A 24,946-nucleotide genomic window follows, 5' to 3' on the forward strand; every position below is an offset into this window, starting at 1 on the left:
TACAGATGGAAAATTATTTGCATTTTTCATTCATATTTTCTGCTGAATTCCCGGCTGAAATCAGCAACAAGAATGTTAGTAAATGAGATGACCACCATAGAAATCATGGCCATATACAGCCAAGTTCTATGGATGGTGTACTTATTCGTACACCCGAATTTGGCTGAGCTTGCTATACATAAATACATGAAATCATTCTAATTTGGCTCATAGTAAATCAGGCGATGTGGCATTTCCGGCTGTAATTAAAATCAAATGGGTACGAATGGTTGAATTCGTACCCATTTGATCTTAGTAAATTCCCCCAAGAGGTCTACTGGATCCCTAAACTTGAGCTGTATTAATCAGATCCCTAAAGTTTGGTTGTGTTTAATTTTCAACAAAATTAAACTGATTGTTTCTAGTTATATTTTGAAGCAATAGTGGTGAAATCTCACCGAAATATATTCAATTACTTTAATATACACAATTTTAAACAATATATTGACTATATCCATAGCAATGCTGTTAGCAAACTATTAACGTTTTACTTACCTTCTCATATTTCGAGGCTACATCTCTCTATATAGTTGCTAAACTTACATTTATTTTATTTATATACTGAAACAAATGACTGGCCCCCAAACTGTAGTATGAATTGATCATGTACAGTAGCATCACTGAGCACTTTTTCCACATTAAAATATGGCTGGACCAACATGTATACCGCACAACTGTTCCGATCACAGCAGGACAGTCCCACTAATAAGAAACTGTCCCTCTGTCCCCGGGTCACAGTTGGGAGAGCCAGTGATCACTGCTGTTCTTCAGAGCAGCCGGTGTAATTGAATAGATGCTGTGTGCATGTGCATGGCATCTAGCAAATGAAGGGAGGGAGCTGGTGGGTGCCCAGCACTCAGGGAGCACTGTCCATGCCCCCCAAATTACAAAAACACGAGGGTTGTGGCAGTGAGCCATGCCCCTCCATCTGATGCTCCACCCCCTCCCCTATGGACCCATCCCTTTATTTTAGCACCTGGTGCACCTCTGGTATGTCAGGTCCCGCTTGGAGAACTCCACAAGTTGGTGAGTATGCAATGGTTAATCCGTTGCACATCCTCATATACAGTATCAGATTCTTGTTTTCTATAAAGTGTAAACTTGTGAGCCAAAACCTATTATATCTATGTCTATTAAAACTGAGTGCTATGCAGTATAAATAAATAATATTAAACTGTCACATCCACTAGTAGGAGGTATAAATAAGTAGTGTGTTTCTTCATCTCACTCATATAGAGAACAACTCATCATACACACAGTTTTGTGTCCAATCTTTTATATGCACATTTGAGCTGCAAAACTGTTTCCTTCTCTAAATTCTGCCCATTATGTTTACAAATTTCCTGGACCTCTGGTGGGCTACATTATATATTTGATCATCAGTAAAAGAGCAAAAATATACTGTAGCTAACCAGAGCACACAAATGTGACAGACTTCGATGTAGAAGGAAATATTGTAAGACCAACTCTTAAGTTAAAAATATAGAATGGGAACAACAGCAGATAGATATGATACAGCTGCATTGCCTTGTCATTATTAACAGATTCCCAGTAATATACAAGATTGATGCATAGTAATGCAGTAAAGAAATGTCATCACAGAGATGAATATTCTTCAGAACGGTATAATATATTTATAGTACTTCCTTGAAATTAGCTTCATTGTGAAATCTTTCCACCTAGTTATCATATTTATTGTGTCACTCAAGAAAATTGGACTATATTTTTGAAATATAGAAAAGCCTCATATTATTGTTGACAGAAAAATTCTATATTAAAATTTTCTATATTATAATCATTATAATCATTATTTACATAAACCCAGTGTAATCAATGTGCATACACTGCCATTTTTATCAATGTGAATGTACATTCTATTTAAGTCATTCTCATATAAACAGGCTGAATCCAGTATGACAAAATACAGTATATAATATGGATTTAAACTTTTGGATACCTGTTCTAGTCCAATTTTTATTTAATATTGCTTGCATTGTATTGTGACAGCCATGTATACATAAATATAGTTTATGCCTAGGCATATTTAGGAAACAGGATGCCCCAGGGCACAATATTATTGGAGGTCGAGGGTTAGTATGCACCCATTCATTGATCAGTCAATGTGCAGCACAGGAAGATGCTGATTACTGACACATCCAATCAGAGTGGTTTATGGAATGAGCTGCATGAGTTCCTTGGCAATAAGAGATGGGGATATAATTTATGCCAACACTCATTGCTGAAAGACCCAAGCAAACCATTATTGAGGTTGGTAGTGCCATGCAAATCACCCTTCTATGTAACCTTGTGGCACAAATTCTGAGGATTTCCTGTGCCTTGGCAAAGACCCTTATGCAGTTAAAACACATTGGTGGACAGCAAAGGTGGATATGGTCACTGCTCAGCTCCTAGAATAGGAATCACTAAATCACTTCTATTCTAGGAGCTGAGCAGTGCACAAGTCCACACAGGATCACAAATGTCCTTTTTGGATTATTCCATAAAGTTTTTCGAAGGCTGCCATTTCGCCTTAAAGAACTTAAGTAGTTATAAAGTAGTTTATAAAGAGAGAGAGAAACAGAATAGAGGTGTGCTGTATCACCAATTCAATAAATCAATAATTGTTGAAAACAAATGGACATTTATTAGATATTTTCCAATAAGTGTAAATTCATCAGCATTTTCAAAAGTGTAATATAAAAGATTAATCCGCAGCCTACACGTTTCATCCTTACCTATAAAGTATGGTTAAAAGAACTAAAAACAGGAGTAATCTGTTCAGTAAAAAATATAAAAAAAGTGAAATAAATGTACAGTAATGCTTATTTACTGCCACTCTTTCTGCAAATCTTAACTTTTACGGTTATCTTCCAAAAAAAAAGAGACATCTTATACAAATTTTATGTCCTTTTTTTATAAAACTTTTCTGTCTCACAGTGGGTGTTTTAGGATTCCATGTTATGTGACAGTGACAGATGGCTCGGCAGAGTGAGGGCTTATTGACATTTCCCAGAATAATATATAGAAAACTTTCTAGACAGGTGAACGTAGCACTGCTGCTGAAGATCTTTGAGTCATAATACAAATGATGTAGGATTGGAGAAATGATGAAAGGGCATAGTTCTCTCAGCCTGTTGCGTTATTGGGGGTAGGAAGGGAAGTTCAGTCTGAATCTCACAGACTTATCTTGATAAATAAAGTAGTTTGCTTATTCCAGCAAAACCTCCCTGACATATGAGGTAAATCAGGAGAACGCTGACAGCACAAACAACCTGGAAAGTCCATGTATTCAGCTGAAATTAAATGAAATCATAAATCACAAAGAGCATACTTTATTTGAGAAACATTTCAGCATTCATCAGAATTACCTTCACTGCAAATGTTTTCTAACTCCCAGGCAGCTGATTTCTCACAGACCTTTATACTTTGTGCACATGTGCAGTCATTTATCAAAGCAAACAATTGTTACTCTCATTTACTCTACATTAACAATGGTATTTCATTCAAGCAGGTTAGTTGATTAAATGAAGTAGTGGTTCAAGATTGAAGCTAAAGCATGTTTAAGTAAAAAAAATGCTAGTACCCATGTAAATGTACTAGTTATTGTGTAGTGTAAAGTAATTCTGATCATGGGGGGGGGGGGGGGGGATTTATTTGCGAGCGAGAAATTCATTTTGGGGGACAGAAAATAGAATGCAGTGATTTTCAAAATCCCCAGTGCAGGTCTGATCTTTCCTAAAATATTTAATTTATGAAAAATCACTAAGACTTGCTCTGGGACCCAAGTACCCATATGCCCCTAAAGGGCTAATTAAGCAATTTGAAGTGTCCAATTAGGTTCATTACCAATTACTCTTCTTCCGGAGTGGTGTCGTCCTTATTCAGCATCAGGAGTCCAAACGTCTACGCCATGATGAGTATGTGAGAGTATATCCCTGATTATTCAAAACTGGGCACAAGAAACACATTGTTTTATACCTCGCCCTCAAATGAATTATAGCATACAGGTTTTATTTCCATCATTGCTCTGTATGCAGTTTGTAAATTCCCCTCATTCTTATGTGGGTTTCCTCTGGGTTCTATGGTTTCCTTATTTATTATACTGGTAGGATATTTGTCTCGCAACAAAAAATTAAACCTTGTTTGTAAGCATGTTCATGGACAGATTAGATGGACCATATCTAATGTCAAGTTTGGCGGCCTTCTGGCTCGTGCTGCTGCCACACTCTGTGGAATCAGTTGTCTGATTGCAGCTATCCTTTTTGCTCCCAGAAGAAGTGCTGATGCCCTCTTTGCTGCTGAAAATTTCTGCGGCCCTTGGTGTGCCTGGCAGATGTTCAGCTGCAATCAGAGTGGATGCTGGGTGTTAGGCTGCACTCAAAGTGTCGGGAGAGCAGGATCTATGTAAGCTTGGCAGTGTCACAACGCACAAGTGGTAAAAGCAATGGAGGAGAAGGTGCAAAAGCATGGAGCCAGTGGAATTCCCAGGTAAGGCGTCGGGTGCTGCTGGTATTCCAGGTGGTGTGAAGGCTCCTAGCAGCCCTGGGCACCAGGATCAGTAGATGGTGCAGAAAACAGTCTCTTGTTGTATCTCTTATGGAAAAACAAAGGAATCCTTTTGAATGTTCATATCCCCAAAAATCTTCCTCAATCATGATGATCAAAAGTACATAAAAACCAAACAAATGTCAAATTTCAGAACTACTGTATGTGAAAAAAGGAAAAACTTTTAACATGTTTATTTTTCTACATGCAAGTCCATACCCTTAAGAGTGGTAGTTAAAGAGGAGACAGATGCAGATATAGAAATAGTGCTCACATATACTGTAGCTTACACAGAAATATGCATGCTGAAGCCCATAATGGTATCTTCGTATAGTATGGATTAAGCATCACCACATGTCATATGAAATATATACATTAATAAATTATGCTCACACTCCGGCTCACTCAAAGATTGCAATGATCAAACACATATGGGTTTCTTTCCTATTCTCATAAATACATTGCATATATAATAAAATGAGAAAGAAAACTGCAGAATTGTTGTAAAAATCGAAATTGAATGTAACAATAACGGCACTCAACAAAAACATTAAAAATGAGGGTTAACATCGTAACAGATGTCAGGCATAGGAGTGTATGGAAGATGGAAGATGGTGAAATCCGGGTGTTTATAAAGCTGCATAGACTCCCTCCTTTTCTCTGGTATGTATGTTCCCCTATAACAACCCCTCTGATATGTTTCGACGTGAGGGCGGACATCTTTCTCAAGGTAGCGCCCAATCCTTAGTACCTTTTTTGTGTTCACATTTGCATTATATTTTGTAGCATCTGGATTTTCCAGGAACATTATTATCTGTGGCTTCTGTGTGTAATTCGGCATTTAACACAATAATTCCTGGTATTAGTTATCTAAACTGATGAGTTTATCTTTAAAACAACACGATAGGAATGGTTGAATGGGTTGTGTTCGCATCCTCCTGCAGTGTTACCCCTCATAATAGCAAACAAAGCATTAAAATGTGGTGCAGTCCTTCAAATTCCTGGGTTCTACAATTTCCAAGGATTGAAGTTAGCAATTGATATTGATGCTATGGTAAGAAAGGTGCAGCAGAGGCTATACTTTATGGCACATTAGGAAGTTTCATTTAACACAGGAGTGTTTTTGATTATATTTTACACAACTATAATTCAGTCTGTTCTTGGCATGTCAATCATAGGCCCTAATTGAGTAATTTTTGCAAATCTGTGCATGCACGATCTCAATGGGGCATGACAAGAGGGTGGCGACTCTGTATTGCAGTCGTGGTGATGGAGCATTTTTGCAGAGCATTATGGGCAAAGCAGGTGTGCACGGAGTGTTTGGGGGGAGCCACAGAAGCTGCATGTGGAATCATATTGTATTTTATTGTGGATGTATGTTTTTAATGTTTTTTTGTATACTCGATCAATAAAATTAATTCTTATTTTGAAGTAAAATACCCATGCACAAAGTGAAGGCACCATGTTGTGCATGCACTCAGAACTAAGAACATCACTAAGATAAAAAAAATAGTAATGTGGTCATAGTTCCACAAATAGTAAACATCTCTATGTCAACGTGCTGTAGGTCATCCATCTAACTAATACTGACCCTTCTTGTGACAGCACTCAACAATGCTGCACCCACTAGAACCAACAGTATAATTGCAAAGCCTATCACTATTATTTAGTGCAAAAACTGTTCTAGGGACCAGACACACTTGGGGCAGATGTATGAAACAATGACAAGGGAGGGGAATTGAGCAAGTGGCGAAGTTTCACTTGACAACCAATTAGCAGTGAACATCTCTAATTTGAGTAAATTAAAATTATACAGAGCAGCTGCCTGGTTGTCATGGACAACTTCTCCTCCCTTATGTTATGTTGCAGAGCACCAACGTTTATCTGTTCTATCTTGCTTCCTTCTATGTTTCCAGCTGCCCAGCCACCGTCGCATCATTGGTCATTAGTCAATAATGTGCTTATTGTGCTTATTATTTTATGCAACTCTTGAAAGTCAGAGCATTGTGTTGCCTGTACTCTGATTATGTGTGTTAATACTGTATGCATAGTGTTACAAAGAGCTGTTATTGGGGCTTTTTTGGGCTAAAGTGGTCAGAGTGGTGACTAGAGGCCAGATGTACTAAGCTTGAAACGTGATCAAATGGAGAGTTATAAACAACCAACCAATTAGCTCTTAACTACCATATCACAGGCTGTGTTTGAAAAATCATAGGTAGGAGCTGGTTGGTTGCTTGTTTATCACTCTCCATGTTATCACTTTTGAAGGCTTAGAGGTTAAATGTTAGCTGTTTGCAATGCACTATCAATTGTCTCCTTCTGCTCCAGCACTTCAGTTTCTTCCTGGTTCCTTACTACAGCAGATGAGCATACAGTAGGTTCTCCCCCCAGTCAGCCCCTGACTGTCTCTATTTACCCAGAGCATCATGAATCTTATAGTCTCAGTGCAGCTCCAATTTTCAATTACTGTGGCTTAGGACACAAAGGGGGGTATTCAATCTTTGCCAATATTTCCCAACAGGAGAAATATCAGCATTCACCTATTCAATGCTGCCATTAACAACAGCATTGAAGGTTGACAGATCCGACTCTTTTTAGTCGGATCTCTTTTGTTGGCAACGGGTGCAGATTGTCGAATTATGGCCATTTCTTGACATTCCGTGGCCTTTTCCAACAATTTGCAGACATTCGAAAGTCAATACATTAAATACCACTGTCAAATAAAAAACGGCCCGGAATTCGACTGTTGGGAATCCTGGATTGAACCCCCCCCCCCCCCCCCAAAAAAAAGTGACCATTCACATATACAGTTTGTGCTTGTAAGCAGTCTAGCGCCCTGATTCTCTGTAGTGTTTACAGTGAGTAAGTTCTCAGACAGAGCTAAGCTTGTGTTTATATCATTTGGTTTTGTAAAGTATACTGTCGTTTTCAATGTTTCACTGGATGTAAAAATCCACCTGGCTGCCTGAAATTTTATCCTTTATCCTGAATCACACTGTGATTCTAGATCTAAAACATTATAGTTTTGTCACATTGTATAAACACACATTCCGAAAAAGGCATACAATAAATAAAAATACATTTTATATGTATTCCCAAGTAAAATAACAACTGCAATCTTTCAGAATTGTATAAACTAATACAGTGTACATGCAATTATTGAGTAAAAGTAAACCACTCAAAATAATACATCTGTATCTAAAAACAAAACAATAGAAAATAAATTGGGAGGAATTAATGAAAGTCTTGCCAGACAAAAAAATATATCTCAATCTAATTGGGTGCAATTGAAGGGTAGGATATTAAAATACAACTAGATATTAAATAACATACCTCTAATTGTAATTACAATAAATACATGCAATTTGTGCTCTGTTTTTGACTGTTTTAGATTCAGGTAGATGAGGCATTCGTCTGGGATGTATAGCCATTCCAGTAAACAGTTGAAACACTCGGGGAGAAGTCAAGTCTTCTAATTAGTGGAGACGTGGAAAAGTTGCCGCTAGCAGAAATCATCTTCTACCTATCACTATATATAATGCACTTGATAATTGAAACCTCAAAGGCTTAATGCATCTCCCTTTGGTGTCTTGGTGTTCATCATCATTATACAAAATAATTTATTTTAGCCTCTTTAATAATAAGTTGATGCCACAAGCTTTTCACATCATTTTGACAATAGCCTCATAGCATTGCTTTTGTACTGTAGGGTGACCTTGCTCTTCCCACTATCTTGCACTGTTTCTGTGGCCTTCCCACATGGACGGATACAGAGGGGGGGGGGCTAAGATGGCGGTCGCCCCCACCACCCCCAAAGGTCATCCCGTCTCATGCTGGCCGCTTGTCCTGTCAGTCAGATTTACGTGCAGCACTGCAGCCTGCTGCTGGACGCTGTGCCAGAGGACAGCCAGGCAGAGGCATGACGCTGTGCAGGCTTGATTGTGGTGGAGGCAGCCTCTCACAGTTCAGGGATGCAGCTCAGGTATGAAACTTCTTATCTGCCAGCTCCGGCAGCCTGGGTCTCCCTCCTGCCTTGTAAAGTGTGATCTTTAACTCTTTGCTTGTACACATTGAGCAGATGACCCACGGAGGAGTCCTGTTACTGCCATGAACACATCGATGTGGGGGGAGGGGTAGCTACAGAGCTTAATTCAGTGGTGCAATTGAGGCGGTACGGGGTGGTGCGGTGTACCACTATATCATAAAGCGCCGGTACCCCGTACCGCCATAAGAAGTCCAGGCCAGCGCTGACTGCACATGCGCCAGAATGCACCGGAATGCGCCATGACGTCATTACACTGGGGCATCCTCCACTTTCGTGCCACTTCGGCGCTTAACATATTCGGAGGAGGAATCGTCAGACCAGCGGGAATCTCACTGTGATGCAGCAAATGGGAGGGGGACAGTCACAGGACTGAAGTCGGTGGCCCGAGGTGTAGTGGAGGAATCCAGAGTGCGTAGGATGTAAGTATAACAAGCCTTCCCAAGTGGGAGAGTGTTATTATCCTCCTCCTTCTCTGTGTGGCAGCACGGTGTGAAGTGATTGATGTTAAAGCATTGGTTAACCAGCTGTTGATGGAATTATTGAATATTCTGATACATCACATAGATGACAGGTTTGGCCACATGTTGTCTTGTTTGGACTTTGACCCAGTCCCTCTGAATGATCAGCCCCCTTGTTTGGCTAGCCCTGCTCGGTTACTTAATAATGATCAGCTTGGTTCCCTAGACTCTACCAGTTTCCGAGCAGAGTATGTGGTGACTATGCCTTTGTGATTGAGGCTGTCACTACTATTTTTGCACCATCACCTCATCCTTGTTCTACATTGCTCAATTTTGAAGGGAACCCTGCTTCTTTCTCCATAGACAGTTAGAATCTGCACTTTGGATTCAAATCAATCCTAAAGTTTATTGCCAATAATTCTTCTCAATGGCTTGTGCAGGTGCGAATAAATGTGGCTGTATCATCCTCTTCTTTCCAATTTTCTCCCCACCTATTGGTATCTCATGATAAACCTATGCTAATCACTTCTGTTATGGCAAGTGATAACTGATTGTCTTACATATTTTAACATATTGGATAATATTAGCTGACGTTTTTAGTTTATTTTATTTTATTTTTTTAAATGTGCCACAAAGTTCTGATGTGCTGTGCAAAGCAGCAATAGAAGAAAGGTAGATACAGTATATTAAGTTTATACTGTAACTCACATTCTTATGCATACCTAAAAGTGAGGAACCATAGTACTAATAGGGAGACACAAAGTACATATGAATGCCGGGGTTGGGTGCAAGTATGGTGGTACGGCGTTATGGCATGGGTAATATGCAGGGGTGTAAGCAGGAAACATTGAAGCCCCTGGCATTGAGCATCAAACCCATAGCAACGAGCATGTAGGTAAGCTGCACTTATGTGGCATATTATGTAGTGAGCATTACAGCATGTGTTATTATATGTAATGGGCATTACAGTGCGTGGCATAATGGTGTTTGGTATAAAACGTGTAATGGGCATTACGGTGTGTGTGGTATTATTTGTAATAGGTATTACGGTGTGTGGCATATGTAATAGCCATTACGATGTGTGGCATAATGTGTAACGGGCATTATGGCATGGGTAATAAGTATTGGGTGTGTGACATGTAACAGGCAGTCCTGTGTAGAGTTTTGCCGCACGCCTTTGGCGTGCAATATCCCTATTTATGGTTTGTCTGGCTCCTACACTTTGATCTTGGCCCCTACATTTTGTGTTCAGGATGCAATGCACAAGCCCAAACAGAAATGTCATCGTGTTCTAAAGTTTTGTCATGTAGCCACTCCCCCTTGTGCCATATGACCACCCCATAACCACACCCATTTTTTCGACGCGCAACATAGAAATGTTTTCTACTTGCACCACTGCCTTAATTAAAATTAGCATTTCCCCAAATACAGAAGAAATATACAGAGAATGCAGTGGCTAAATAGTGGCATTATCACCCTAGGCTGCCTTGTGTATTAGCTGATGGATACATTGGCCCTTTCCAGGTGACTGCTGTCCCTGGTCTCAGTGCCCATTCCATGCTGTTACTCATTACATACATGTTTATCTTTGTGCATACATGTATATTTACAGCATATACACTGTGTACATACCCCCTAGTATCTCCCCCCCCCCCCTTCCAATGTATACCTAACAGACAAAATAGTGACAGCAGGAGTGACTTAGGAGTAACGGGGCCCAAGAAGGGGAGGAGTCAGGACTGGAAAGGGGAGGAGTATCAAATTTAACTGTAAACCGCCCCCCTAGAAGAAAGGTCTAGATCCGCCCCTGCCTTCTCATTGCTTTAATTCTTACAACCAATGAGGTATCATCGTGTTGTAACATTGGAAAAATCTCAGTGAGGGTATGCTGAAACAACTGCTAGCAATGCAGAGTTGTACCAGGTATATATGCCAGTTATATTCCAGTGTATGTTTGCACCTAATGATATATATATATATATATATATATATATATATACTAGGTGATTCATCGCGCCCTACGGGCGCTCTTCACACTGTCGTAAGGGGCTGCGCCCCCTTAATTTGTGAACATTTGTATATGAGAAAGATGGTTAGAATTGTATGAAAGATGGCCTGTATTGCAACTTGAGTTACAGGTGAAATGTGTTAAATAGAGAGCATATGATTTGGAAGGGGGTGTGTATTGTTTTGTTTAATTAAAAAGCGGTTACAGGCATAGGGAGGGTGGATCACAGGGCGCCGGAGCCGCCGGCTCCCCTGCCCTGCTCGCCCGCTCTCCCACTCCTTGCTGCGCTATATTCCTGCTCCCCCACTCCACTCTGCGGGTAGCAGGCTGTGCAGGCTGACTAGCTCTCCTTCCACCTTTGGCCCCCATCCCCCCTCCTCTGTCTGTGGGCTGGATAAGAAGAGGGACCTCGAGAGGAGACTGTGCCGCTAACACCCGAAGAATCCGGTGACGTCACGAGAAGCCGCCCGCCGCGTGCAGAAGCGGCTGATCGGGAGCACGCCAGCTCCAGCAGCCTGAGGATTACAACATCCTAACTCAGGTAGCATCTCTAGGGTGAGCTAGTTAGCCTCATAAATCGGACTGTTGCCCTCCCAACCTTTACAAAAGAGTGTAACAGATTGTTGCAAACCTTTGAATTTTTATACATATATATATATATATATATATATATATATATATATATATTTTATTTCCTTATTTTATTTTATTTTCTATTCCGTGCTTCTCTCTTTCCACTGTCCTGCAATTTCTACCCTTTGTCCACCATAAACAAGCACCAAGTATTCTTTTTGCTCTTCTGCAAAATTCCCCAAACATCTCTTTTTCATTTACTGGGCAGCTCCACCAAGCAGGCGCAAATTTTGTTTGGGATTTACTTCCCAATCACTCCATAATGTGTATTGGGGGGGGGACAGACATGCCCGTGATCCGGGCGCCGTGGCACCTAGCTACACCACTGCTTGGATATATCTACCTTTTTTTTTAATACCACCAATTGCAAATTATAGTGTCATTAGTGACACCAGGATAATTGCACGGGCCAATCCAGAAGGACTTGACCTACCAACTGGGTAATTACCATCCCCCATGCTGGGCAATAGCCTTTTTACCATTGGGCCCTTTCTCCTTGCCCCTATCTTGCCCCATACCTGGTACAAAGAGTTTGGCCGCATCATTTGAATACTGATTTAACCATCCATCAGGTAAATAAGAGCGTGTGCCCCTCTCTTCCTATTTTGAGCCAATATTCAATGTGTTCCTTTTAGCTATGATCTTATAAATTGTTTTCAAAGTGGATACTATATTTTATTACGTGTTTACTTTATATATTACATATTTATTTATTTTTAATTATTAACGGTTTCTTACATAGCGCGCACATATTATGCATTGCTTTACAGAGCATAGTTATGAGCAAAACACATACCGAATTACAGTACAAGACAGTTTTGGACAAGTACATGGTTAATATGGATAGTTGCATCAGATGACAGGACACTGAAGCAATCATCAGGGTGGCAGAGGTTTATATATTCTAAGAAAGGCACATGAGGAGAGAGGGCCCTGCTTGTGAGAGCTTACATTCTGAAGGGGAGGGTTAGACAGACAGGGGTGACACAGAAGGGGGAGAAGTGAACATAAACAGGTTAGGATGAGAAATGGTCAGGTTTTATGCAGGAGGGTGGGAAGAGGTCAGCTTAGTCTTTGGTATTTTAAGTCTAAAAAAGCGCTGGGTCATCCAAGAGTAGATACAGATGTGTCCACATTCATCTTGGTTTTACTGCGCCATGTATGGCACAATATGGCATACCCTTGACTCTGCAAAAGTCACGCTTTGTGATTTTTCTAAAAATTTCCACCTCTAATCTATTACTTTATACAAATTCTACTGCTGCAAACAATTTTCAGAATCCACCAACTTGCTGCATTTGGAAAAACAGCTAAGCCTTGTTTTACATGTTGTGACAAATTGAGAAAAAAAGCCAAGATGTATGTGGACACAGAGACAGTTGGAGATAGGAGTGATGATAGAGGGAGAGTGATCAGGAAAGGAGCCGTAGATTTCAGTATTATCAGCATGGATGTGATAGTTTAAGTCAAGTGAGCAAATAAGCTCACCCAGAGAGGATGCATGCAGATAGAGAAGAAGAGGCCCAAGAATAAAATGTTGGGGGATACATACTATCGATGGAAGAGCAGGAGAGGTGAAGTCATTAGAGGTACAGCTGGGCATTTTAAAAACAGACAGTGCACATACATGCATAAAGAGTGATATTCAAAGTTTTAGCAGGTGTAGAAATGGTGACTAGCCAGATTAAGCAGCCAGGAGAAGTATGTTGTGAGTATTAAGTGTGTTCACTCAAAGCATATAAGCATCAAAAAATATTATATATAATTACTTACGTGCAGTGCTGTTATTCTGCAGGAACCAGCAGGAACTCAGTTCCTGAACATCTAATTAAATATGACATCATCAGAAACTGGGTTCTTGAACCTGTTTTGTCACCTGTGAGTGCCTTAGTTTCTAAATACAATATATACCTTACATCTCTCTCTTTCTCACTATTTCTCTCTATTTTTATTTAATCGATCCAACCCCAGACCCCGAGATCCTGGACTTATTTTTCCAGAAAAATAGTTACACTTTCATTCAGTGAAACCCATAGCTGCGGGCTCTACGTTAGAGGGTTTTTAACACACCCCTTCAAGAAGAGCTGCTAAGACAGCGCCCTGAGATATGGTCCTTTCTTCTAACCATATGGTTGACATGTATATGTTGGCATATACAGTATACAGTATGTTAATATAGTCAAAATGATTAACATGTTAAAATGGCAACATTTAAATGGGCGACACATGAAAAGGTTGACATGAGTTTCTTAAATTTTTTGAAATTCTTAATGAAAAAGTATATGTAAAGTTATTTGTTATTAAAAAATAAAATGTAAAGTCATTTTGCTTTAGGTAAACAAGATATTGACACTGTCTCATTGGTCATAAAACCAGCAGGGTGCCTTCATCATTGATAGCAATGCTGCATTCTCAGCATGTCTTGGTGAAAACAGTCCACTGTACACTTCCCAGGTTGTCACGGAACAAAAGCAGAGATAAGAACGTAAATATGGATTTTTAAGTTCCATGGACATATTACTGGCCTTTTTTCTGTTCCTTCTGAAACCACAAACAGACTTGTAGATAGATAACCAGCAGCAGACTCAATTTCTGTCAGTTTAGCATTACATATTTCATCCATAATCAGGTTCTTTATTTGATGTTGAACTGATTTATCTTTGTTTTGCTTTGCTTAGCTTAACGTCATGTAACATCATCTGCCGGCCAGTGGCAGGAAATGCCACAATTGAGTGCATTGCCTGCTCACTGGGTGTTCCCCTGCTCCAGCCTCCTGTACACCCCCACCCACTCTGGAGAAAATAGCCCGGCTATTGTGAGAATCGCCAATGCTGTTCGCTTCAGGGGTTTGCAAAACCCCAACCTTCGAAGAAAAGGCTGAATTCGGGCCTGCTTCTAGCAGGTCTGAATCAGACACTATGTTACCTACCACATGTACACACATTAGGGTTACTTTTTTGTTGGGAGTCAATTAACATACCAATATATGTTTGGAGTTTTGGAGAAAAACAGGGTACCCAGAAAAACAACCCATACAATCAAAGAAGGATAAACAAACTCCACACAGGGTCGTGGCTGGACCTAAGCCCAAGATCTCTTTGATGTTTGGCAGTATATGCCAGAAAGTGGAAGACGGATCTATCAATGAAAGACTCTGTTATGGATACCTATGCTATTCTGTTAGAATTACTGTGCTGGGCCAAGGTGGAGGTTGAACTACAGTAGCTCCACCTCACCATTGCAGGTGGAGGTGCACCCCATTCCCCCTCACTTTAACCCCTAGTGTTACCAGCATCATATAACATGATTGAAATAAAAAAAGAGTTCCTTAGTGCAGTACAGATGAATCAGCTCTCATAAGAGCTTCTTGTGGCGATAGAATCGCCACCCGCCACCGTTCGCCAGCCGCCAGAAGGGGGCACATGCGCACAAGATGCTTGTGTGCCACTTAATGACAGAGCCTGCCGCCATCATGCACTGCCTCCCCCGTCCTCCCCCATAGCTATCCGCATTCCCCACTAACTCTGCCTGCCTCCCTGAAGCGGAGACAGGCAGGGAATCCATTCCCCTCCTCTGTGTGACGGGACATGCGAGCGTGTGAGATGCTCGCGTGTCCCTGTCAGATGAAACGCCTTTCTGTCAGCCTGTGCCAGCTCAGGGAATCTAGCGATTTCCTGAGCTGTCTGGGAGGTGCTCCATCTGTACTATGCTGTCCTCAGCTCACCCTCTTAACAATAGACTGGAAGTTGGTGGTTTTGAAGTAAAGACCTTAGCAATGTGATTACAGAGGCTAAAATGAAGAATAAGGGAGCAAATTTGGTTTTCTCCGCTAGGTCTTCTTACTGAAAACAAACACAGATAGATGGGTACTGTACCTGTCACCTAATTATTTAAAGAAGAATATTTTAATGAAACTGTTAGTTTTAATTTACTAGTAATTACATTGGGTTCATTTTTGATTAACCCCTTATTACCAAATACTGTCTAAGTGCTTTCTGCCTCCCAGTGAAAGGTACTTTGGGTTTTCCAACTCTGTCAACCCCTTTAAGGAAGATTAGTAACTATGGCCCAATTCAGACCTGATTGCAAAGGCAAAATCGTTCTCAAATGGGCAAAACCATGTTGTACTGCAGAGAGAGTAATGCTGGGTACACACCAGGACGACAGGGGTCCGATCCCATCAATATAGATCCAATTCCGACCAATTGGATGTAGATTTTGTGGTGATTGGGCCCTTTTCTGTCCTGGTGTGGACCGATACCGATCCGATGCGCAGTCCCGCAGGTCAGTCGGTCGTTATTCAGATCCTACCTGCAGCAGGTAGGATCTGAAGAACAACCATACAGCCGGGTGCGGGTCGCCATCGGATCGGACCCGCTCATGGTGCACATCGTGAGCGGGTCGTGCCCCCCCGCATCATCGTGAGCGGGTCTGGAGAAACACTGACGACCCGCTCACAATGTGCATCGTGAGTGGGTTGTCATGGTGTGTACCCCACATTAGATTTGGATTTGGAGTTAATATGCATTTGCTATTAACTCTCCATCAGGCCTTATATTTGATTAATTTAACCCCTTCCCGACACATGACGTATATATACGTCATGTGTCGGTTGCGGGGGAATCAAGCCAGCTCACGGAGTGAGCTGGCTTGAAAGAGAGCAGGTAATGGCTGTATATTACAGCCAGGTACCTGCTCTCACGGCCACGAGCGGCGAGTTCGCCGATCGTGGCCGTTTAACCCTTTAAGCACCGCGGGCAAAGCGCCCGCAGTGCTTAAATAGCTGATCGGAGGGGGGGCGCCCCCCTCCGGCGCCGATCGGGGCCCCCCGCGGCGAGATTGGAGGGTGCCGATCGGTTGCCATGGCAGCCAGGGGTCTAATGTAGACCCCTGTGCTGGCCATGTCAGCATACCTATTACATCCTGCCTGAGGCAGGATGTAATAGGAAGTGCTGAAAATCACTATGTTCAGCCATAGAGCTCTATGGCTGAACCTAGTACAGGCGATCGCGCCCCCTAGTGGTCAAGTACACTAGGGGGCCTTGTAGTAAAAGTAAAAAAAAAAAATAAAGTAAAAAAAAAAAAAAAAAAAAAAATTAATATTAAAAGTTCAAATCACCCCCCTTTCCCCATTTCACAAATAAAAATAAATAAAAAATAAAAAAATACACATATTTGGTATCGCCGCGTTCCTAAAAGTCCGATCTATTAAAATATAACATTAGTTATCCCGCACGGTTAAAGGCGTAAACGGAAAATAATTCCCAACGCCAAAACTACGTTTTTTGGTCGCATCGCCTACCCAAAAAAATTTAACTAAAAGAGATCAGAAAGCCGCACATATCCCATAATGGTATTAATTAAAAAGTACACTTCAGCCCGCAAAAAATGAGCCCTCACCCAGGTCCGTAGGTGGAAAAATAAAAAAGTTATAAGCCGCAGAACATGGCGACGCGACGCAAATTAGAAAAACCGTAAAATTTTCTATTTTTTTTTTGTGCTAAAACGTAAGGAAAACTATATAAGTTTGGTATCACCAGAATCGTAACGACCCATAGAATAAAGATAACCCATCATTTTAAACGAACTATGAACTCCAAAAAAACCGTAACCAGCGCAAAATTGTGGAATGCCGTTTTTTTTTTTTTTACCCCCACATTGAATTATTTCCTGATTCCCCAGAATATTATACGGTATAGTAAATGGTACCATTAAAAAGTACAACTTGTCCCGCAAAAAAAAAGCCCTCATGTGTCTATATAGCCGGAAAATTTAAAAAGTTACGCTTATTTGAACGCAAGGAGGAAAAAAAAAAAATAACAAAAAAGGCCTCGTCGGGAAGGGGTTAATGGACTGTATTGTACAAAGGCAGCATTTTGAAAGGAAATTTTGCTCCATATATTTTTTTTTCATTGCGTTCTTTGCAAACTGAATAACACTGAAATTCAAAGAAATATTTTATTTTAATTTAAAGTCGCATATTTAGTTGCATATTCTCTCTGGCACAATATATACATAATTATGTTGTATACTATTATATAATTATGATTGTTAAAGCATTAAAACTTTTATTTTCAGCAGAATGTAAAGTAATTGGGCTTGCTTTAACATATTTAAAATATATATATATTCTGAGTCAGCTTTGAAAATGAAGTGCTCTGTTTTATGTTCATTGAAACAGTAAATTGGTTTATGGACAGTTCAATCCATCAATGTATCTATTGCTTCCCAAGTCTAGAAATAAAATATATTTCCCGATATGTGTCTGATCTTTATAAATGAATGATTGAGGTAAGAATGATTTACGGTGCACATCTGAAAGTCACAGCAGATATTAATGCAGCAATATTGCTAGTGTTATTAACTGTAACAATATGTGACTGACAGCATTGTATTAGGATGCATGCAACAAGATGCTGTTAACGCTGCAATCCTAAAATAAATGAGCTAAGTTTTTTCAACATAAATCATTGTAGCACGATATAAGAAGCAGCTTGGTAATGACCTTCTCCCTTCATTTGTGTCTTCAGACTGCCAGATCTTCAGATCTCCTGGAGTGTCATGAACCACCATGGAAAAAACAGCCACATGGAATATTATTATTTGTAACACCTTATTATTATTTTTAGTACATTTTATTTTGAAAATTCCACAAGTGGTTCATTACAGTAAGGAGCCCATTTATCACTCTTTATCAACCTTGCATTTATCTCTTTTAGACATATGCCCCTGAATAACTACTGTAGGTAACAATTTGCACCACAAGGGGCGGGCTCCAGTGAGAAGAGATGCAAATATAAATGTTCACTGTGTAGGAGAGAGCTGTAAATAAAGTGCAAGAGAAGAGGGCTTTAGGAACAGAGGCTAGAGCAGTGGTCTCCAACCTTTTTGGAAGCAGGAGCTACTCGAGACAAACTAAACTGCCTGAAGAGCTACTAAAATAAAATTTAAAAAAATAAATCTGCATAATAATCGAAAAATGCACTTTGCACATTATGCCACACACTTTAATGCTGCTGACACATTATGCCACACACCGCAATGCCTCAGACACAATATGCCACACACTGCAATGTCCAATATGCCGAATACATACCTCCCAACACTGGGGGCAGAGAAGAAGGGACACAATGCCCACCAGCGCTGCCAGGTAAACAATGATTACCTGATTGTGGTGCCATTCTAAATAAATACTCTGGAGGTACTCTGTGCCACATGGGGTGCGGCCAATGAAAATGGGGATGTGATACACATATGCCTCCAATAGTGCCAGATACACACATGCCCCCAATAGTGCCAGATATATGCCCCAAATAGTGCTAGATACACATATGACCCCAATAGTGCCAGATACACATATGCCCCCAATAGTGCCAGATACACATATGCTCCCACGGTGCCAGGTATGCCTCCATAGTGCCAGAAACAGGTATGCCCCACAGTGCCAGGTATACCCCCACAGTGCCAGATACTTCCCAACAGTGCCAGAAACAGGTATGCCCCACACTGCCAGATACTTCCCCACAGTGCCGGGTATGCCCCCACAGTGCCAGAAACAGGTATGCCCCTACAGTGCCGGGCTGCTTCCCTTCTCAGGGGAGGAGAGCAGAGAGCACCATGCATCTCTCCTTCCCCTCACTTCCTTGTGACTGGGCAGTTTGCCAATCAAAGCTCGGGCTTGCTCCTGATTGGCTGCTGGCCCACGAGCTCAGATTGGCGGACGACCCAGTCATATGGAAGGATACACAGTAAGGGGTAGGAGAGATGCACGATGCACTCTCTTCCCCTCAGAGGGAAAAGGGAAGCGGCAGGGGATAATGGAGTGGCGGGCGGTGGATAATGGAGGGGCAGATGGCGGCAGAGTGGTCGAGCCACCCGGATCGCTGCCGCGAGGTACCGGTAGCTCACGAGCGAGCAGTTAATGACGTAATCATACAATGTGATTTGTTTATGCTCTGTGCACTGTGACATTTTCCCCCTTTTTCTTCCTCCTCTGCCTTGACACAATTGGGTGAACTCAATTAAAGGTGACAGATTTTGCATATGCTTAAGAAAAAAAGAAAAAGTACTATCTAGCATATGTTCAGCCACGCATGAGATGCGGCCAACCAAGAACAATAAAAATTTGTGTCAAATATATGGCGTGTATTGTATATGCACCCCAAATTGATATTGTGTACAAATAGGTTCATTCCCCATTAGCATTGTACAGTATGTATATATATATATATATATATATATATATATATGTATATGTATGAGCTGTGCGCTGTAACTTTCCCAGTAAAAACTAGCACTTGTAAAGCCCTGCTGTGCGCTGTAACTTTCCCAGTAAAAACTTTGTAAAGCCCTGCATCCTGTTGTGCTTTAATATATGGTTCGGCACTCCGCTCACCCTTTCAGCTGCACCGGTGCCCTTCACAATGTTTGAATAGAATGTTTGGGTGTAGCCACGGCACTTCCGGGACTGCTCATTCAATAAAATGTTTTAAGAAAACAAACAGTGGAAAAGATCTCAAAGGCTGACATTTCGGGGTCACATACACTCCGTTGTCAAGGTGAGCGAACAAGAACATGCTGTGGTGCTTACATTATAAGACATGTGTGTAGAAACCCTTCACCCACCCGACTGCTCCGACCACCACCCGGAGGGGAAGCCATCAGGTCAATTCCGCCTCAGACACGGCCCCCTGCACTACTCTGTTGGGTAACCTTGACAACCCGGCGGGCTTCCAAACGGCGTCATCCTATGCTGCTGGTCACCCTGTGTGTATTGAGACAAACATAATGTGACAGCTAATAATGTACAGAGATCACATAACAGCAGTGCATGTTGTTGTATAGAGGAATGGTTTCCTGGTATTATACTCAATGTGCCAGACGCACTAGAGAATGGAGGCAGGAGGAGCCATTCAAATGTTAACTTCTGTAATCAAACATGTGGGTATTCCCTGATGGCATTTCTCATCTATGTTTAGTGACTACCTTAAAGGAATTGTATGTATGGCAACAACCTATATCGCTCGCAGCATTATAATAGACAAGCCAGTACATCCCCCAGTACAGTGCACTCCCACACAAACTCCAATTTAATCATCCCCTGGGATAGGGGCCAGTACAGCATGCCAGCACAGTACCTTCTCTTCTCTCCTGCTGGGGGTGTCTCTAGCTCTACCAGCCACAGGGCGGTAGAGCAGCTGCCAGGAGGAAGAGACAGGAGCCTTACCATGAAGTGGGAGATTGTGAGATTAGTGCAGTACTCGTTCTATTATGTTTGTGTATTGATTATGATAGGTCTAATTTTCTCCTGACCACTTCTCTTATTTAAATGTTTGAAATAGACTATACTTTTTTTATGTTGTGGACATAAAAAGAAGCTCACATGGTTGCATATTTGAATGCATTAGTGGTGTTGGTACTTGTGTATTATAGCGTCGCCCCCGATTTCCATTGCGCAATGTTTTAATCGCATTGCATGCCATGCACCCGATGGCATGCGATGCGACGCGATTTTTGCCCCCTATACGAAGAAAGATTGTTTAAGCACCCTAAAGGGTGCTTTTAAGCACCGTAATGGGTGCTTACAATGTTAAATGCACCCCCACGCCACCCCCCCACTATAAACGTGAACCCGAAGCATGGCGAGCACAGCGAGCCCGCGAGGGGCGGCGATACGCGTCCTCCGACCTTTTCATACCCCCACTATCCACGTCGATGTGGAGTTGAGAATAGAAAGTGTGGCTAGCGCAGCAAACCCCGCGAGGGGACGCGGATACCTTCACAGGTATCGGAGTCCCCTTGCGTGCTTCACAGGTATCTGCGTCCCCTCGTGGGGCTCGCCACGCTTCGGGCTCGGTGGCTCGCTGCGCTCGCCACACTTTCTATTCTCAACTCCACGCCGACGTGGATAGTGGGGGTATGAAAAGGTCGGAGGACGCGTACCCCCACGTTTATAGTGGGGGGGGGCGGGGGGTGCATTTAACATTGTAAGCACCCATTAGGGTGCTTATACAATGTTTAATCGCATCGCATCGCATTGTATGGCATTGTATGCCATATACAATGTCATACAATTTTAAAATTGTATGGCATTGTACAATATCGCGCGATATCGCGTCGCATCGCATACCATCGTATGCCTTATGGTATGTGATGCGTTGGGCGCCGCCAAAATACACAAGTACCGTGGTGTTTTAATGCAAGTTGGAAGGTGGCAGGTTTCATGCATTACCTCCTGTATTTTCAAATCATAACCAGAACCTAAAGGACAAATAAGCAACTTCAGTACTATATGTTGAATGAGGTCACACAATGATGTGTTCAAGGAAATCGAATAAAAATAATTATAGAGTGGTGATTTATGGTGCACATGTTTATATTTCTCTAAATCCATATACTGCATGAAAACTATGAGGGTTATTCTGATTCACTAGGAAAAGCACAATCACTCTCAAGGTGCGTACACACGTACAGATTTTCTGTCTGATCTAACTGGTGGGAACAAAAACCTGGAAATGTATGGGAGCATATGACAATCAAAAATTTCCACCCAAATGCAAGAAAACAGAAAAATATATGCTTTGATAAATTTGTTATATCAGAATGATTTAAACCATTTGTCTGACTGATCACTGTCTGTTTTCAAGTGTTTTGGTAAATGTTTTTGATTGTCAGTTGGTCCCATACATTTCCAGGTTTTTGTTCCCACCTGACAGATCAGACAGAAAATCTGTACGTGTGTACGCACCTTTAGATCTACAAAACCATATGCACTGCAGGAGAGGCTGATGTAACATGTGCAGAGGGAGTTAGATTTGGGTGGGGGTGTACTTTAAATTGATATCTATATTGCAGTGTAAAAAAAAAATCAGCCAGTATTTACCCTGCACAGAAACAATAATACACCCAAATCTAACTCTGCACATGTTACATCAGCCCCACCTGCAGTGCATATGGTTTTGTCCATTAGAGAGTGTTTGTGCCCTTGTGGGTGAATCAGAATAACCCCCAATATTGACCATAAATGCGCAGCATATACTGTGTACAGGTTGTGAGCTCCCTCCGGAGCACTATACTCATAATTTACAGGTACAGCAAGTGAAGATTTATGTGATAGCAGGAGAGAATGGAATGTGTCGGTAATTAATTACACTTTTTATTTCACTTTACATAATATGCACTCCTATATAAATTATATTAAATTTAATATCTGTATAACAAATTATATTCTAACTATGACACTGATTAATTTATTAGGTTCAACAATTAAATTAAATCCTGTGCATGCCTTATTAAACCTTTTATAGTTTGCCCAGCAATGTTAATGATTTATTTTAATGTATGACATTTAGAATCCATATCACCCCGCATAAGAACTGTACAAAGCAAAATATATTTATTGCAATTTACTAAGATGGGAATTCTATTAAAGATTTGATGTTGCTATGGCCAACCAACCAGAATCTACTTCTTATTTATTAAGCACCTTCTAGAAGATAATAGATAGAATCTGATTGGTTGCCCAAAGCAACATCCCAATAAATAAATCCAACACTTTAAAAAAACAAAAACCTTTGAACGTGGCTTATTGGTGAAGCCTTAGCTCTGCAGGTGCCTCTGGAGGGATTAAAAGAGTTACAGTAGGGTTGGATCGTGGCCTGTCCTGCCTGATAAACTTTTGTCTAGAATCCCCTCAGAGTCCTAACATAATCACCGGCCAACAAAAAAAAGATTCTGGAGTCCCCGCGGGCGAGTCCGATGCCAGGGGACCACTGGACGAGTCAGATGCTGGGGGCCTGCCGAGCGACTCCGATGCTGGGGTCCCACCAAGCGAGTGTAGTTCTCAGGGTAGTTCTCTGATGTCCGGGGCCTGCCGGGCGAGTGTGATGCTTGGGACCCGCCGGGAGAGTCCGATACCGGGGGGCCCGCTGAGCAAGTCCAGTGCTTGGGGTCTGCTGAGTGAGTCCTGTGCTCGGGGCCCACTGAGCGAATTGCAGCCCTGAGTGGGGGCCCAAAGGCCACAGCTCTTAGTGGGGGCCCAAAGGCCACAGGCCCGAGTGGGGGCCCAAAGGCTGCAGCCCCAAGTGGGGGCCCAAATGCCGCAGCCCCGAGTGGTGGCTCACAGTCTCAGTTTCCATCCCCAAGTGGAGGGCTGCAGTCTCAGTTTCCAGCCCTGAGTGGGGGCCCAAATGCTTGCTCTGCGCCAGAAGGGGGTACTGCCAGTTTGGCCTCAGCAAGAGGCTCCATCCAGTCAGATGGAAATAAAACTGATTCTGATTCCTTGGATCAGGGGTGTCAAACTCAAATTCATCGGGGGCCGCATCAGCAGTTTGGTCACCTTCAAAGGGCCGGTTGTATCTGTAGGTCCCCCTTTATAATTATAATGCCATGACACCACAGGCTGCTCCCCCTGTATAATATAAAATAAATGCCATGACACCACAGGCTGCTCCCCCTGTATAATAATAATGCCATGACACCGCAGACTGCTCCCCCTGTATAATATAATAAAAGTAATGCCATGACACATAAATGATTATACAGGAGGAGCAGCCTGTGGTGTCATGGCATTATTATTATTATACACGGGGACACCTCAGGAAACAGCAGATATATATATATATATTTTATTGTGAGTGTGATCCTCATCCTTACTTACTGTTTCTCCATCTGTCCTGCAGCTGCTGCGGCTTCCAGCTTTTCTTCACTGCTTGCTGCGGCCACACTGTCCCCGACTCCCGGTCCAGCTTCCCTGCCTGCTCCTACTTCTCTACAGAAGCATGGGCGGGCGGCGTCATGGTCATGACATCCCCACCCAGTGTCTGTCACTGCCGGGCATTAGAGGGAACAGGCGGCCGGGCCCTCCTCCACGTAGCCGTGGAGGCCGGCGGCCATGTTTCTGTAGCCGCATACATATGTGCCTACAGGAACATGGCCACCGACAGTGGAGGAACAGGTAAGGCGGACGTGGACGCGGCCCGCAGCACTCCTGTTTTAGACACATTGCCCCTGCGTGCTATCTCCTCGCGCGGGCCACATGACGAGGTCTGGCAGGCCGGATTTGGCCCGCGGGCCTTGTGTTTGACACCCGTGCCTTGGATGAAATCTCTTCATCTATTGTCTTTGATGGGGACTATATTTTGCACTCGTCAAACACTACGTCACCATTATGTAGTCTAGACCATTTCCGGGCATTACTTCTGAGAATGTGGTGCTTTA

This window comes from Crinia signifera, chromosome 4, assembly GCF_055691185.1.
Source record: "Crinia signifera chromosome 4, ASM5569118v1, whole genome shotgun sequence".
In the NCBI taxonomy this organism is placed as follows: Eukaryota; Metazoa; Chordata; class Amphibia; order Anura; family Myobatrachidae; genus Crinia; species Crinia signifera.